The sequence below is a fragment of the Alosa alosa genome, chromosome 3, assembly GCF_017589495.1.
Source record: "Alosa alosa isolate M-15738 ecotype Scorff River chromosome 3, AALO_Geno_1.1, whole genome shotgun sequence".
NCBI classification, from domain to species: Eukaryota; Metazoa; Chordata; class Actinopteri; order Clupeiformes; family Clupeidae; genus Alosa; species Alosa alosa.
The window spans coordinates 25,600,761-25,617,097 of NC_063191.1; the positions used below are offsets into that span (position 1 = coordinate 25,600,761).

At 39.9% G+C, this 16,337-nt stretch overlaps 1 protein-coding gene across 4 annotated transcripts in view; it reads left to right on the top strand.

Moving 5' to 3' along the window:
- Positions 1–9,895: 9,895 nt before the first annotated feature.
- LOC125292710 (gamma-crystallin M2-like) overlaps positions 9,896–16,337 on the top strand; it is a 238,608-nt gene continuing 232,166 nt past the window's right edge. For all 4 annotated transcript variants that reach the window (XM_048240143.1, XM_048240141.1, XM_048240142.1 and 1 more), the window contains exon 1: positions 9,896–10,095. The gene's annotated coding sequence lies outside the window, so the exon portion shown is untranslated. The remainder of the gene's footprint in view (positions 10,096–16,337) is intronic.

Genomic DNA, 16,337 nt, shown 5'->3' on the forward strand with positions numbered 1-16,337 from the left:
GGCATACATAACCAAATAGAGAGGGTGTCTGTACCAAGACTGTCAACTCTTATTCGACCCACGAGGGGAATTATTCGTAGCAATCTTATTACGATAAAAACTTCTTTGGCTAAGCAAATTCCTCCACAAGCGCAACTTACATTTGCTTTACTCAATATTCGATCACTGTCGAATAAAAACTGCCTTGGTTAATGCAATTATTACAGACAATCATATAGATGTTATGTGCCTTACTGAAACCTGGCTTAAACCAGACGAATACCTTCCATTAAATGAGTCTACACCTCCCTCTCATCTTAATTATCATGTACCACGCCACACTGGCAGGGGAAGGGGAGTAGCTACAATTTATCAATCTAGTCTTCTCACATCTCCCAAGCTTACACACAAGTTTAAATCTTTTGAAGTTCTAGTCCTAAATTTTTTACCCCCAGATTGGAAAACTAATCAGCCTGTAACTGTGGTCACATTGTACAGACCCCCTGGCCCCTACACTGAATTCTTAGAATAATTTTCTGATTTACTTTCCACTTTAACCATCCAAACTGAAAAAAATACTTATATTGGGTGATTTCAATATTCATATGGATAATGTGAATGATTGTCTCACAATTGCATTTCAATCCCTAATTGAACATGTTGGGTTCTGTCAAAATGTTAATTCACCCACACACCGAGATAATCATACTATTGTTCTAGTCTTGTCATACGGCATAAGCATAGAGCGGTTAGCAGTTATACCACAACACCCGACCTTAACTGACCACCATCTAATTACTTTTACAATGACACTACAATAAGCAGTACCCAATTTAGCTGAATACTACAGCCGCGGCCTATCTGAAAAAACGAAACGTTTGCCCCCTTCCGGACCCATGTGGTGTCAGAAGGCCCTTTCCTTAATCCAACCGAGGTCAATTTGTTAACTGATAATGTAATGAACTCATTACGCTAAACCCTTGATTCAGTAGCACCACTAAAGGCGTGAGGCGTAAGGCGTAAGGCGTGCTCCATGGTACACCACACAGACAAAAACCCTCAAACAAGCAGCGCCAAAAATGGCGTACTACTAAATTAGAAGTCTTCCGCCAAGCATGGAAAGATAGTCTTATCACCTACAAAAAAGCACTCAACGAGGCTAAGTCAACCTACTATTCCTTGCTGATCGAAGAAAACAAAAATAATACAAAATTTCTCTTTACCACAATTTCCTGCCTGACGAAGAGCCACACTGAAGTAACCAAATCTATCCCTATATGCCTAAACAGTAATGACTTCATGAATTTTTTCAATGACAAAATTTAAACAATTAGAGATAAGATTAATAACCAATCAGTCTCACCAGATAGTCGTACTCCATTGCTCAGCCTTAGTTAAAGTTTTTAATGACCTCCTCATTGCTGCCGATAATGGACATATATCAATTTTAGTCCTACTGGACTTCAGTGCTGCCTTCGACACCATAGACCATGACATACTACTTCACAGGCTTGAACATTTGATAGGCATTAAAGACTCAGGACTCGCTTGGTTTAGATCATACCTTTCTAACCGCAGACAATTTGTACAAGTCCACAATAAACCGTCTATCCAGACTAAAGGTAAAATATGGGGTGCCTCAAGGCTCAGTACTAGGGCCCCTGTTATTTTCTCTCTATATGCTTACCCTAGGCTCTGAAACTAGAAAACATGGCATTAAATTTCATTCTTATGCGGACGATACACAACTATACCTTTCCGTAAAACCTGACGAATTAACTCCGTTAGCCAAACTTGACACATGTATAAGAGATATAAAGACATGGATGACAAATAATTTCCTGCTTTTGAACTCCGACAAAACAGAAGTCATGGTTGTAGGTCCTAAAAAGATGAGGGATATCCTATCGTCATCACAGGCTACATTTACTGATCTTCGACTATCCTCATCCACAAGTGTTACAAATTTAGGAGTTACAATTGACCAAGACCTATCACTAAGTAATCACATAAAACAGATTACCAAAACTTCATTCTATCACTTAAGGAACATTTCAAAGATAAGGAAGTCCTTATCCTTACCAGACACTGAAAAATGAATCCATGCTTTTGTAACCTCAAGGATTGATTATTGCAATGCTCTGTATGCTGGCTGCAAAAACACCTGTCTAAAGAGCTTACAGCTTATACAACATGCAGCTGCTCGCACACTCACTAGAACTAAAAAATATGAACATATTTCCCCTATCCTGGCCTCTCTACATTTGGCTGCCTGTTAAAAGTCGCATTGACTTCAAAGTATTACTTCTAGCATTACAAAGCCATTAATGGCCAGGCACCAGAATATATTAAAGATCTCCTAGTCTCATATAACCCACCCAGACCGCTACGATCACAGAATACTGGCCTTCTTGTAATTCCAAGAATCTCAAAAACAACAGTAGGTGGCAGAGCTTTTAGTTATCGCGCACCCCTCCTCTGGAATAACCTACCCTCCTCAATTCGATTAGCAGACACCCTCCCTATTTTTAAGTCTAGACTTAAAACATACCTCTTTACTGCCTCCCATAGTTAGGTATGGTGCAGTGTGGAACTTCACCCATCTCGGGGATTTTGGAATGGACCACCCTGCTGAGTCCTCATGTGACTGGCACCCCAGTTGGGCGTGAGATGGTGGTCACTGACCATACCTGCGCTGGTGTCAACTACCCCTCACCATGCCTTAGTTATGCTGCTATAGCATAGTGCTGTCATGGACTTCTCATGTGCCACGCCGTACACCCCCCCCCCCCCCCTCCTCTCTCCCTTACCCTCTTTCGCTCAACTCTCCCTCTCTTGCCCATTCCCACTATGATTTACTGTAACAATATATAGCACCACTGATCACTTCTGGACATTAACCACATTGATTTCAAGTAATACTAACCCACTCTACATTTTTTTTTCTTCTCCCTTACTGTACCTCACTTGTGAGGTATATCATCACCAGTCATCAACCATCCGTGTGCCTGGCCCTCCTCTTACCCATCCCACCTGAAGTCCCATCCTTGACTGCTGTATTACTGTCCCCTTACCTGGATTCCTGGCCCGTACAACCCCATCACCTGCCTATGACAACTCTGCCCGGATTCTGGCCTGTCTGCTGACCCACCACCTGCCCCCTCACAACTTTCTTTCCTGGACAATTCCGACGCCGGACTATTGCACTTTCTCTCACTAAATCATGATTATGCTTTATCATACAGGATACGTAATCATCCAACCTTTTGTAACTTTCACCTCAGGTGCTTTAAACACCATGTCCTGTTCTCCACACCTGACTGTCATATGCATTTGTCATTGTTTACAGACCTTACTGTCCGTATTGACCCTAGGCAGATGGGTCAGGCCCTTGAGTCGTGGATCTGCTCGAGGTTTATTCCTATATGTATCTCCAATTCTAGGGAGTTTTTCCTCGCCCCTGTTACCCATGGGCCTTCCTTCTATCTTTCTTCCTTTTCTTTTCTCCCTCTTTTCTTTTTCTCTGATTTGCCTACATTCTGTAAAGCGCCATGATACATGTGTAATTGTTTTGGCGCTATATAAGCACAATAAATTGAAATTGAATTGAGGTGCGCTCTGATTCCGTACTTTAGGGACATTATTTGGGTTATAGAAAACTGTGCAAATATGGCGAGTCCCTTTCTTATATGAGCACAGTTTGTGTAAGACTAGGGAATCTAAATGAATGTTACCAAGCCCATTGGTGTCACCTCTGGCCACTTAGAATGGATCACGACAAGAAACCATTGATGACTTGGCACCCCGTGCAGCTCACTGCAAATGCTCTGAGGGCCAGTTCAAGGGCTGCATAGGTGGGGGCGGGGCTGGAACATTGAGACTGGCACTGGTGCACTGAGACTGGCGGTGCAGTCCTTAAAAGAACGGCGTTAGGTAACAACGTTATTTTTTCAGTAACGGGGTAATCTAACTAATTACTTTTCCCGTCGTTACAACGCTGTTAACGTTACTAGACGTTACAGTAAATGCGGTGCATTACTAATTGATTGAATAAACTGTGTAATCCGAACGCACCCCTGGCTCACAGCTAGTGAGGAGGTGGGTTAATAACGACGTGAGCGATTATGATTGGCTAAGGCAGAGTCATGTTTCATGATAGCCAATCAGAGCCAGTGTTTTCATGATATAGCCAATCAGACCCAGTCCTCCAAGCAGCAAAAGCTAGATCTTTCTGCCTCACAACAAAAACCTATGACACAGGCTGAAGTCAACCGTAGGTCTGTCGATGTGCAATATCTTGAATTTCTCCTTGGGGATCAATAAAGTATATATCTATCTATCTATCTATCTATCTATCTAATAAATATCGAAAGTTATACAAACACCTGTCTGTTCTACTCATTTCAACTGGCTGCTCAAAAAATCCAAATTCCAAAAAATCCAATTTTTTAACAGTAACACAAATAGTTACTTTCCCTGGTAACGAGTTACTAGTTAGAGTAATTCAGTTACTAACTCAGTTACTTTTTGGAACAAGTAGTGAGTAATTATAACTAATTACTTTTTTAAAGTAACGTTCCCAACACTGGCAATCAGATACAACAATGAGAACACGGCATTGTCGCAGAAATGGCAAATATAACAGCTACAGTAGCAACCCATTGGTTTTAGCCTCCTTGCTACCTGCTTCCCAACCAAGCAGGTGTGCTAGCAAGTTCACATGTTTGAGTCCAGGTCAGTGTTGAGAGGGTGGCAGTAACAATTTCCAGCAGCAGCATTCACACTGACTCTTTTTTCAGTATTCCAACATATACGAGGTGGTAATTGGGTCATTTCATGTCAAATCAGATAAGGTTGTCAGCACCGTCTCAGATTTTGTTCAAACCTTGTCTATATCAACAATGGGTCCTAAAACCAAGGCCTGTAAAATATTTCTGTTGTCTTCATGTTATTTCCAGCCCTTCAAATTACATCAGTTTTACACCCTGAAAATCACATTATCTAGGAAGCAATGTTTGGGCATTAATATCACAAATTATTCATAGGCTGCCCAAACTTTGTAGGGTGGAAGAAAAACATGTTCTCAGTATGACCCCATTAAAAGTGTGTAGACAGCATTCTCATTGACTTTCTACAAGGCCCTAAATTTGGAAAAAAAGTGCAAAAAGAGTGATAAGGGTATAGTCAGGGGGCCAATTCTGGAAAGGGCTTCTGTTAAGACTTTTGCGGACATGTTTTGGTAAGCTGTCACCCTATTCTTTTAGGTAGAAGACACCCATATATATATATATATATATATAAGGGTGGTTGTCAAGCTGATTTTTTTTTTTTTGTGATGAGTGAGTGTTGGCTTTCCTTTGATACCATTTGTATGTATATGATCCTTGCGGTTGTGGACATGTTCAACATTTATTGTTGGCATGTCGTGTTGAGCAGGAAACCAACAAATTGGCCTGAAATTGCTTGTACTGATCAAAACGAAAAATGACGGTTCCATGCTATCCATGTGGGGGTACATGGGTGGATGACAAATAAGCCTGAAAAAAGGAATTTAAAAAAACTTCAAATATCATCCCTAAAAAGTGTTTATATGTGTTGCTGTATCTCTAAACTTGACTAATATACATTTTTTTTTCAAAAAAAAAAGTGAAATATATATTTATGTCAATTTGTCATGTTAGTGCCTAAAAATGTCATATGGTGTGACGTGAAAATAATTTGAAATAAAATGAAAATTAGATACTTTTTTCTACTTTAATTTATGTCACTGTACATTTTAATCACGTTTGCTTTGATTTGCAACATTTCCTTGTGAATATTTAAAAGAACAACCTAAAATTTAACAAGTTATTTTGTCAAGGTGGAGAATGCTCCTAACTGTAACCAGATATTTTAGCTTAATTCTGATATTTCTTGTAAGAACTCACTCAAAATTCTTGAGATTCTTGCAGATACCATTTCCTTTGTGTGCTATTGATGTTTTAATGATTTTTCAATTATAAAGTATTTTTTGTGACATTATTTAATGTCACACCAAATGACATGGTGTCACGCCATATGATGAACTGCACCACTCCACCATGTGTCAGAGCAAAACAGGGTTTTTAATGACAATAAAATCATTAACAATGAATTTTGAAGTCACTCTATGAATGGTGTATGCGTGTCACAGCAAAATAGATGAAAGTTTAGTATTTATTTTTTAAACTTACATGGCATGGTAACATAAAAGAAAAAAGTATGAGAAATATGAATTGTACAGATACATTTTTTTTCCAATTATCACAGATTTAACAAAAAACATATAATATCTGAATTTAAAACATGTTTTTACAAGAACTTTTATTTAAAAATGCAATTTGGTCATATGGTGTGACAGAAATGTCATATAGTGTGACTTGAAAAAAGCTGTCACACCATATGATGCAGCGTCACACTATATGACATTTTGACAGTTAAGCTAATTTTCTAGTCAGTTAAATACAGCTAACTATTATTTAGCATGCAACTGACCACATGGCAGCAGTGCTTTTTAAGAATTCATGAAGAATATTTGTGGAAAATAGCTACTTTTTAGGCAAATGATGTCACACCATAAGACACTAAAATTTGGCCACGATTGATGATGTCCAATTCAAAGCTTTTTATATAAAAATCTAAAAAGCAGAACTCACCTCTTGACCATGCCAATTACTCCTGACATTCTATTGTTACTTCCTGATTAAGCAGGGTCCTCTTCACAATAATAATGTCCAAATGAATGCCCAGTCAAAATATACAATATAGTGTCACGCCATATGACAACCATTTTATGGACAAAATATATTTGATTATAACTTAGTTGGACAGCATGCATAAACATCAAAACTTTCTGTGGTTGTAAAAAACATCCAATTATTTTATATGCATGGTAAAACTTTAAAGTAATTATACTTTTTATGGATATACACTCTTTTTAGGAAGTTCGCACACATGGTGGACAGTCACACCATATAACATTTTTTATGTTTGGATGATTATTTTAAGTCAAAAGTGAAATACAAATCCAATAAATTTAATATGACAGAACTTGAACCTACCAGACCTACAACATTTCCATATCAATTCTTAACAATTGCCATTTTTTATAAGTGTGTGACACATGGACAGTCTGAATTCTGCTATTTGTCATCTACCCACATGCCCACCAAGTTTTGTGTACCCCGGTCTTTCAGTGTCCCGGGAATCCTTGTTGGTGTACGTCACTAAATGTACACATAAATTATTTTATTGTAAGGCCCCCCATGAACAAAAGTACACAAAACTTGGCATGCATTCGGAGGGTGTCATAATGATCCTACACTTTTAATTTCGTGCAGTTTTGACCTTGTCAGCCAGAGATATTGTGATGAAAACACCTAATGTTTTGCTTTTTAATTTTTAACTAGGTGGCGCTATACATGAAATAAGTGGTAATGGGATGGGTTGACATGCCACCTTAAGACCAACATACATAAAAAAGGTGGACCTCCTAGGCCCTACGGTTCTCGAGATATTCACAGAAAACTGTCTCCGGCCACCTACAGGCCAGTTGGTGTATAGTAACATAAATGAATTTATTGTGTGGCCCCCCCATGAACGGAATTCCACAAAACTTGGCGTGCATACAAAGGGTGTCATAATGATCGTACACTTCCAATTTCGTGCAGTTTGGACTATGTTAGGTCACAGATACCTTCAATTACAACACCTCATTTTTACTTTTTTGTGTTTAACTAGGTGGCGCTATACATGAAATGAGTGGTTATGGAATGGGTTGACATGGCCCCTTGAGATCAACATACAAAAAAAAAATGGTCCTCCTAAACCCTACGGTTTTCGAGATATTCACAGAAACTGTGTCTGCCCTACCCTCCTTTCGGGGGGTCCAGTCCAGCGGGGCGGGGGCGGGGGCTACAGATCAAAACGAAAAACGATGGTTCCATGCTATCCATGTGGGGTTACATGCCCACCAAGTTTGCGGTACCCGGGCTTTCAGTGTCCGGGAATCATTGACGGAAATTTGGGCATGCGAAAAAAGAAAAAAAAAAAAAAAAAAAATCTGACTAATAAGAAGCAAAAAAGGCTTAATGACGAACGACCGTTTAGCCTACCTATCCTCGTGGTTGTGGAGGATGATCGTTAGCAGCTGTGAAGTCTTTAATTCTCAAGATAGCCTAATGGTGTAGCCTACTGTCTACAAAGACGTAGGGCTAAAATACTCCTATCTACAGTCATCCAAAAATGAATTGCCAGAGATAGGCTATGAAGGAAAAAGTGCAGCATTTTAAACATGGCAAGATTATTTTTACGAACAGTTTGTTCTAATCGAGAAATTCGGTGCTTGTGGACATCAATCACCTATCTTCTGTCCTTCTATTTCAAGTTATCATGAGTGTCATTTGATTATATAATCACAACAAATGCTAATAAATGAAAACAGAATAGGCTTATGTGCTATAGGCTAACGTTATAGGTCAGGCTAACTCCGCTTGTCAAAATAAACTGATTTGATCCTAATTGTTTAGCTTATCACACACAACAACTTAACACAGCAACCTCAAACACCACTGTTGAACCTAGGCTACTGCTTCAGTCATGTAAGAAATAAGCAGTTTATGAATTATCTTTACCCGTTTAATCAAGTCCACATGACCAAAATAACAACATATTTAAAGGCTGAGCTAGCATAACAGCCTAATATAGGCGATGCTGCAATGGATAACTAATAAAAAGTTTCATACAATTAATGAACTTTATCACTCACATTCTGAGTTTTTCTGGGTGGTTATATATCCATGCAGATCGTCTTCGAATAAGCCATCCGCTGTTATATGATATAATATGTTACAGGATTCATGACTAACGCCATTAAAGGTGCCATGTGTAATGTCCGCCAAAAAATCAATTCATACTCCACATTCCATAAAAGATGGGGCAGTATACCTCCAGAAAGTGTGTTGGTCTACCCTAGAGTAACAACCAACACACGTGTATTGCAGTTTGGCTGGCGGTTATGTTGCCCGCATACAGCCTCCCATGGCCGAAACTGGTATTATGACACCTGTCGGGCTGTGGCTAGTAATTTAGCATGCTAATTCAGGTTCTCTGCAGCACTATACCTTGTCATTTTTTCAATGACACCATCGCCCTTATTTCTTCTCATTCTTTTGATGCGTGTAGCTCATTTTTTGGATATTTTTACTTCAATTCTTACACATGGCACCTTTAATGTTACATGATGCTGACTGACTCTGACTATAACAGTAGGCTACTGTTTTAACGTCTGCTGAGTCTGCCTACCAAGACCTGTCTCTGTTCAGTTGAAGTTAAATGATCAAATATTGTTTGATTTTGTGTCAGCTTTCAGAAGGAAGACATGTTCCTTTCTGGTCAAATTTCACAGCTTCGAAGAAAGGCTATTGTCTTCGTGTAAACCGAGTTTTGAACAGAGAAAAAAAGTTAGGCTACCATTAGGCTACATGCAGGTTCTCCCATAACGTTATCGATACAGATCAATGCACCAAATCAGGGCGATTTTAGCGAAACAACGTTCCTGTGACAGGCTGTGACAGGCTATCAAATATTGAAGAAGATTTCATCACCTTTATTGATGCCTGAAATGTTGACATTGCTGAAATACAGAGATGTAGCCTACCAAGAGGCAGCTGCAGACAACGATGTTCAATGGGTTCAACTTGTCCCTTGCCTACCAGCTGGATGTAAACAAAGCTATAGAACCTAGAATACATCACATGAAAAACGTTAATATGACCGCCGCTTCGCTGCGCGGCGGTCACAATTAGCAGACCACCGAACGTTGGGAAGGCCCATTCAAGTGAATGGATCATTCTGCAGCATTTTGAAGAGCCGTGTAATAAGTAAGGGATAACGGCCGTAGAGGTGTCCTGTTATACGGAATTAAGGACGAGGGCGAGGGGCAAAGAACTCCCCGACGCGTAGCGGAGCCAAAAAACACCCTTTTGTTTATCATGTAACTTTTAGCCATGATAAGAACAGTCCTCGATGTTGGAAACTTATCGGTCATTTGGACGAGATTCAGAAGTTTACATTGTGCACTGTTGTGGACAACAAACTGTAAGTTAATTTTATTGTTCATTTAGTCTGTTAGTTTGAGTAGTTGAGGTTAATGTGCAATAACACAACCATTGGTGAAAGTTGCCACATGTTAGCGTGGGCTAACACTGCTAGTGGCAAGCCATAAACCGGCATTAACCCTACACTGCCAGGTGTTTAACTTATAGTCATAATAAGAACAGGCTACTTCAAGAAGTGGGAAGTCTCCTTGGTTATTCTGAGTAGAAGCTAGATTTAGAATTGTACATTGTGCTACTGTAGGGCTTTAGTTATTGTGGACTAAAAACTGTAAGTTAAGTTGCTATTAGGGGTTTGCACGGACGTCACGTTAGGCCGGAACCCAGCAGCATGGCCATGTTGGAGGCGTAGCTGCTAAATAACTGAATGAAGTAGCCTACAATGGAGTATTATGCACTTTGGATACCTTAAGTGATTATAGCCATATCTAAACAACAGAAAAGCTAATCAAAACGCGGACTTGGACCACAAGAAAAGGCTTGATATTTAGAGAAATTATGGTTTATTGGCAGTGCAGAAACAAAAGGAACATTTGAAGCGTTTTCATTATGCAGAGTCTAAGTAGGCAAAGTATACTGTGGCAACTGGTGACAAGGTTTTCAAATGCGGATTTTACTAAGGAAAATAGCATTACCTGTAAGGATATTACCCAGGATATTGTTACAGTTAACCTAGCTTCTGTAATCTTTAAACCAAGGTTAGGAGTCATGTTAAATAGGGGTGTGCCGCACAGACAGTCGCATAAAGCAGGGGTCCCCTTATGAACCATGGACCGGTTTGATTCCTATTTTTTTTTTCACGGATCGGCGGGGGGTTTGGGGGTTCCATGTTCCATATGTGTTGTGCATGCATTACTTGAAAAGAACTAGCTCCAGTTATGTATTCAGTGAAGGTAACGATCTCTTGTGAAAAACGTGAACTTGAAGAAGTGAAAATTGAACAATATGAACTATGAATATTGAACAACTTGAAGCTACATCTATAAGTGTGAACATGCTTAACAAAATATGGGAACAAAACATGGGAACTAAAGGTGCATTACGAATATAATCAGTGGGAGCCCTGCTTGTTTCCCTGCAACAAGAAGCTTCCATCTGGGGGTGATGGAAGACAGTGACACCCTCAGTGTGTTTGAAATGTCCAGTCGATTTATAATTTGTCTAGTTGCAGTCATTGCCGAAAACCCGGCCTCGCATACATACGTGGTGGGAAACGTTTTCAGCGCTTTTACGGCTATCTCGGGATATTCTGCTTTGGTTTTGATCCAAAAACCCGCCAGAGAGGTTTCCTTATACACTCTCTTAAGACCACCGTCATTTGCAATTTCGATCAACTGCTCTTCCTCCTGCGCTGACAAGTTAGGACTATTCGGGATATTGACAAATGGGTTGCGGACCCACTCATTGGTTTGCCGTGAATCTTTGAAGGATGGGAAGTAGGCTAATGCTCAAACTCATTTGAGAGCGCAACAAGGTGATCGCGCACCAGCTGCGAGAGAAAGGGCCTTGCCTCAGTCTCTCCCAAAACCCCCACTACTTTTTGGAACATATCAAATACACCCCGGTCCACTCGTCGTCCCTACAAATCAAGCTTGGCTTTAAATGCAGCGACTTTATCTGCCAGTTTAAAGACAGTTGTCATTCTCCCCTGGAGTGACAGGTTGAGGTCATTAAGCAACCCGAATATGTCACACAGGTAAGTTTTAGTTTTGACACCCAGTCCTCATCGCTAAAATGTGCAGCTAACGGTGACTTTTTTTCTGCTCTCGCGAACTCAAACACTTTGGCCAGTGACCTGCTAAAGATGCTTGTTTTTGTTGCTCATTCTAGCAGTTTAGCTAACCGTGTGACACTACCGTTCACCAAGAACTGATCAAGTGAAGTGAGCTGACCTGAGGCTGCGCAGCGCTGAAGGCAATATGTAAAAGTGTTGAAGGCGGGACAGACAGACGTAAGAAAATAGACCTTGCAAAATGCAAACATGCGTGCAATCAAATCAACTGCATATAGGCCTATGCCATGTAAAAACGTGACATTATTGCGAATTAAATTTAGTTTAGTTTGCATGCATTTTTTTTAAACTCATGTCGTAGGCTACGGCCCGGTTAGGAATGTCCTGCGGCCCGGTGGTTGGGGACCGCTGGCATAAAGCACAGAGTAGAAGTCACCATCACTGACTGTTAATTGGGCTACCAACCTTGCAGTCGCAATAAACAATGTATCCGAAACATTTTCCTGTTCCTATATTCTGTTCATGTAGGCTAATGTTTTTGTGAATGTAGACTGCACAATGCAAACAAATAAAAGACAAACTATGGTGCATTTCCATACTTATAGAAATGAACATTGCGAGACACTTATGTAACACCTTTTATGATCTCATTCAAGAAAGATTTTCTTTGACTTGTTAGTTTTTTTAACATTTATTTTATCTAATGACATAGCAAACATGATGAATTGAATCCACATATCCTTGCAATATGCAAAGCTATTTTCCACTAGCCTAAAACCGTGAGTTTGAAAGCTAATTGCGTTCACGTTCTCCTTAAAGTGACAGGCACACAATTAAACTTGCACACCACAAATGTGATGATATTGTGTAGACTAATAATTTAAATATTATTATGATGTATTCAAATGACCAAATATGTTTAGCTATTAGTAATTATGCAGATAATAAAATGCTATAAATAATTAACATACAGTATAAAGTTTATATGAATACCAAAATATGAAATAGAAACCTATGACAACCATCACTTTCTGTGTGTGTGTGTGTGGTTTGGGGGTGTGTGTGTTTGTGGAGGGTCAATCAAATTCTATGATTGCCACTGATGTGAATGATCACACAATATTCAATATTACTGATGCCGTCAAGGTGGTGGGGGCCCCCAAACCAAATCAAATTTTAAAAAATCGCAAAGGTATCGAAATCGAGATTCTTCACTTGGTATTGGTATTGAAACAATATTGTTGGTATCGTGACAGCAGGAGTTGGGGGTGTGTCCCCACCAAAGCTGAGACCAAACCTACGCCCTTGATTTTATTCTTAACCAGTCGTTGTCTTGGGGCCCCTGGCCAGCTCGGGGCCTGTCTAGCGACGAGCCTGTCGATCACGACAGTATTATGCCTTTGAGATTTCTGAGCGAAATCGCTGAAACGTCTAATTCGGGAGCCTCTTGTGATTCCCATGTGTTAAACAGTAGGCCTACATCACATCCCTGCAAAGTTTATTTAAAAAATATTTCCCAACCAGCAGTGCTCTGTATGACTGGATTATGGATCCATTTAATGCAGCATGTTGGTATTTCATTGAATATATTGTACAATGCTGTAAAATGGCCTATGCTTCCTAATATGTTGCTGGTAAACAGAAATATGTGTGTTATTTTGTATTTATTTATTTATTATTATATCTGCAGCACCCGCTGATTTTAACTCTGTTGAAGAGGATATATTTAGAACTTGTCATTATTTCAATAAATTTGACAATTTTAAGCTTGACATACCACTTTCTTAGAGCGATGAGGGACAGGTGGGGCTCGAGAATGCCCCCTTGATCAAAGTGGGGAATGAAAGAAAACGTTTGAGAACCACTGCTCTAAGGAGTGACTCAGAAAGTCACGCAGACAACTGTCTCACTCTCAAGACACTAACTTATAGCTTTCTCTCTCACAGGGTACTTAGCTACACAATAACATAATGGAAATTTGTTGTCTAGCTCATTGGTTCCTTATACCTTATATAGCTTAGGAAAGCTAACAGCTTTCTATAAGGATCTACCGTATTTTCCGGACTATAAGTCACACTTTTTTTCATAGTTTGGCTGGTCCTGCGACTTATAGTCAGGTGCGACTTATATATGAAAACAATAATTGAACATGTTTTTAAATGTTAATTTATATTAACTGACATGAACCCTACATGAAACATTACCGTCTACAGCCTCGAGAGAGCGCTCTCAAATGCACAAGTCCTGTGCACTTTCAGTCAGAGATTAGTGCTTGCTATGCCTGAAACACACGTGCATACTTAAATGCTCAAATTATGGCCGGGATTCTATTTATAGCCGGCCCTCAGATTCAGGACAAATAAAAGCCAGTATAATTTTGCTTCAATTTAACTCATAAAAGAGCTCTTCTTAATCATTTATATTGTTGGTTGGTTTAATATTGTTGCCAATGAAAAGTCATCATCCTACACCATGAGTCTCCAACACGTTGCTCTCCAGCTACCAGTCGCACGCAGCCCCTTTCTGAGCTAGAGGCTGAAGCAATAACCTACATTTAAACACAATTGTTGCTGCCAGGTAGCCTGGCTAGCGCCACCACTTCTCAATGAGACATGGTCTGGGAACCAAACGTTCATTTTCTCGTATTTGAAAAAAATGCCCAGATCCGTTTATTGGGTGCCACGGATGTCTATCAAATGCGTCTGTGCATAGCTCATCATCGTCTTGCTTTCCCCCCTGTTCTGTGATTGGTTCCCTATCTCAGGCGAAAATTTGCTCCATGGTCTCCAGGCTGCCTTAGCAGCGTGAATCAAATCGCGCGCAAGGCAGCATGGGAACACCCAGGCTAGCTGCCAGGCATCAGCCTACGAATTTTAAAAAAAAAGTAAATCATGCATAATTTAAAAAATAACTAAATGTAGGCTATCTTAGACCTCTTTGGCTATATGGAATAAGGTTTCCCTTGCAGCACAGCACACGTTCCATGAATGAATGAAAGCGGATGCCTTATCTCGCAATAAGCGGATGGAAATCCCGACACTCTTTCATACATGAAACTTAATGAACCATTTCCATTGATATAGGCCTATGCCGCTCCTATAACGAAAAGTATAGGCCTATGTCTCACAGTAAAACGCAAGAAATAAAGGCCTATAGCTGACTCGAATAGCCTACAAGCCATGGTCCAAATAAAGGTGCTGTGCTTTGCCCAGCCATACTTTGAGGATTTACGATAGTCTGTCCCCTAAACATTCCTCACCCGTTATCTAGGCATGAAAACATTTGAAAACAAAACTCACTGCCATGTAATATTTGATCGCTGTTTTGCTACTAATTATCTTTCACGTGAATATGCACAGAAAGTGAAAGTAGGCCTACTATGGTCCGTGTCTGTAGCTGTCTGTTCACGTCCGCAATCGATTATAACGTTCCTCAAATGGAGAACACATCCATGTTCTCTTGCGTTATATTATAGGCTGTCATGCTTCTGTGTTTGCAAAATTCCTGACGGTTCCTTATCGCTAAACGTTTGTTTTCCTTTCCTGTCCATAGCGGTTGATGTAGAAGCACCTATAGGCTATAATTTGACTTTAGCGGTGACAAATCCTGCTGAGAGAGAGCGAGCGAGATGGCTAGAGTTGCGGGACTTTTATTAGTATGCTCAATACGTAATAATTTATGCGCAATGCAATCCCGCGCTGAAATTTAGGCCCTGGTTTTAAATGCGCATCTTTTTTACTCTCGCTCCCTCGGAGGTGGTCAGTGAGCATTTGTTCTGTTGCTTGTGCCAAAATATCGTCCAAAATGCTTGATTGCATTGCACTCTCCACATTTTTAGCTAAATTTTCATGTACCACATCAGCATTTTTGTTCAGTGAATCTTTTGTAAATTGCTTTACAATTACAGTCGGGCCTATTGGCCTATCGCCTGGCTTGCTTCAGTCAAGTCTAAAACTGCATCTTTTTCTCTCCCGTGAGCATTTAATCTGCTGCCAGCTTGTGACTCCACATCGCCCAAAATGCTTGATTGCATTTTATTCTCCGCAATTTAAATACATTTTGGTGTACCACATGGCATTTTCTTTCAGTGAATCTTTTGCTTTGCAATTACCTTCCTGCCCTCCTCTTGTCTGCTTTCACTCCTTCGTCTTCATTAACATTAATCTTTTTGGCCTCAATAATCCAGTCTCTGTTTTTGGTTTTGGATTTTGTGAAATACTTTTCTAAATAAATGTGACTTATAGTCCGGTGCGACTTATATATGGTTTTTTCCCTGTTCATGACACATTTTTTGACTGATGCGACTTATACTCAGGAGCGACTTATAGTCCGGAAAATACGGTAGTTTGTTAACTACCACAGTCACGAGTTGGGTCGCGATAGTCATTTTTAAAAAGTGGGTCCCCAGAAAAAAAGTTTGAGAAACACTGGATTACAGTAACTTCCAACAAAATTACGTCTCTCTGCAACGATGCGCCATCTGGTGGACAAAT